Here is a 2412-nt window from a genome sequence, read left to right as displayed (position 1 = left end):
GGTTTGCTAATACAGTTATACATGTGCCATGGTGGTTTACTGCGTCTATCAACCCGTCATCTAGGTTTTAAGTCCCGTATGCACTAGGTTTTTGTCCTAATGCTGTCCCTCCCCTTGTGCCCCATCCCCTGACAGGCCCCAGTGTGTGATGTCTGCCCCCCCACCCCATCGCTGTGCCCATGTGTTCTCATTGCTCAACTCCCACTTATGAGTGAGAACACATGGTTTGGTTTTCTGTTCCTGTGTCAGTTTGCTGAGAATGGTGGCTTCCAGCTTTATCCATGTCCCTGCAAAGGACATAAACTCAATTTTTAAAATATGGAATGCTTCACGGATTTGTGTGTCATCCTTGTGCAGGGGCCATGGTTAATCTTCTGTGTATTGTTTCAAGTTTAGTATATGTGCTACCAAAGTGAGCACAATACTATCTTCTAAAAGGGATGACACGTTCTTTCCTTTGACTATAATTTAGGAGAATACGTCAATCTTTATAATCCAGATAGAATTTGAGCTGGTTTGTGGGCTGGGATACAGCCTTAGTTAGCTTTATTTCACCTGTGTTTTCAAATAGCTTTAGGGCTAACTTGTTCTGTACTGTATATATTAGAAACTACCTTGTCTAGTGGGACCTTGGGATCTAAGCACCAGAAGACTATGGAGTGCTTACTCTGCTTTTCCAATTCCGTTTTCATACCATTTCCACACACTCACCGAAAGTTTCATGGGGAAAACTCAGCAGGGAAGAAGAACTAGTTCTTTGCATTTGAAACTCCTGAGGACTTCAATCCCTTCATACCAGCCCACAAGGTCTGCAGGCTTTCCTGTATCATAGCAGAGTTCCAGAGAGTGATATAAGCCCAGTCTTCCACCAGCCCCTGTGGAAATTCAGCAGAAGAGAATTTGGCCACTGATACCTGCTCACCTAGATATATCTTATCCTCCCCTGTGATTTAATTTTGGATCATTTTTTCATCTGCAACTATCCAATCTTTGATATGGGGGAGATGATCCAGTAATTTTTAAAGTTTATCTGGTAGGAGAAATGGTCCCTCAAGACCTTCTACATCTTATCTGAAGGCTGTAAGTTCTTACCTTTTAAATACTTTTAAGATCTCTAATGATGTCCCTTTTAAATTTCTGCAATTTTTAAGCAGAGTTTTCTCTGATTTCTTTGTAATGAGTCTTGATAGGTGTTTATCTGTTTTATTAATCTCTCAAAAATACCAATTTTTAAATTGTATGTTTTCTATTTTGAGTTTTTTCTCATTAACATTCCCTTCTACTTTTTTTTTGCATTTAATTTGTATGCTTTTTAGCTTCTTAGGAGATGATTAAATAATTTTTTCAGGTTTTTTTCAAAGTATGTGTTTGATTTTATAAATTTCTCTGTAAGCACTATTTTATCTACATTCCACAAATTCTGATAGCTATACTTTTAATTTAATTCTATATTTAAAACTTAAATATATAATTCTATATTATTCAGCTTAAAATATTTTCTAATTTGCTTTGTTATTTCTTCTCTGACTTGGGTCATTTAGAAAACAATTGCTTAATTTATAAACATTTGGTGATTTTCTGGTTATCTCTTGGTTGCTGATTTCTAACTTACTTCTACTGTGCTCGGAGTACTGATTCTGGCTTCATGGCCCATTTTGGTGAATAAGCATGTGCCTTTTAACAGAATGTGTGTTCCACAGCTGCTGGTATAGTGTTCTGTATACATACCAGTTAGGTATCATTGGTTAATTGGCTTGTTCAAAAATATATCTTTTCATTTTTCTTTTTGTTCTATCAGTTACTGATAGGGAGCTGTTCTCAACCTATGAATGCACATTTTTGTTTCTCCTTTCAGTTTGATCAGTTTGTGATTTATATTCGAGCCTGTGTTATTAAGGATATACACAGTTATGTTCCACCAAAATTAACCTTTGGTTCTTTCAAACTCTGCCTTTTTACTGGTAATAATACTTCTCATCTTGAAATCTTGGTTTCATGTTACTATACCTACAGCAGCTTTCTTTTGATTGGTGTTTGCAAGGTACCCTCTTTTTGGCCCCTTCTGGTTCTTAGATATGTCTCCTGCAAGCGACATTTGATACAGTTATTATTATTTATTTCTCAATATGGCCATGTTTGTGTTTTTAAAGGATATTTAATGTCCATTTATATTTAATGTAATTGTTGATATATTTGGCTTTAAATCTGTTATCTTAGTGTATTTTCTATGTGTTCCACCTGTTATATGTTTTTTCTGATCTTTAGTCTTTTAAATTAATCAAACATTTTAATATTACTCTTTTGCCTCTATTGTCTTCTTTCTCTCGCTTTTTTTAAGATAGAATCTTGCTCTGTTGCCCAGGCTGGACAACAGTGGCAAGATATGGCTCACTGTAGCCTCAATCCCCTGGG

The 2412-nt window shown here is 36.0% G+C and overlaps 1 non-coding gene across 1 annotated transcript; it reads right to left on the bottom strand.

The window, feature by feature from the left end:
- Positions 1–312: 312 nt before the first annotated feature.
- On the bottom strand, positions 313–420 carry LOC116540330. Its single transcript, XR_004264392.1, has one exon. It is a non-coding gene; the product is annotated as a U6 spliceosomal RNA (small nuclear RNA).
- Positions 421–2412: the final 1992 nt, after the last annotated feature.

Source organism: Sapajus apella, unplaced genomic scaffold (assembly GCF_009761245.1).
Source record: "Sapajus apella isolate SASKATOON/1434 unplaced genomic scaffold, GSC_monkey_1.0 scaffold138, whole genome shotgun sequence".
Classification (NCBI taxonomy): domain Eukaryota; kingdom Metazoa; phylum Chordata; class Mammalia; order Primates; family Cebidae; genus Sapajus; species Sapajus apella.
This window is presented reverse-complemented; position numbering and strand designations above follow the sequence as displayed.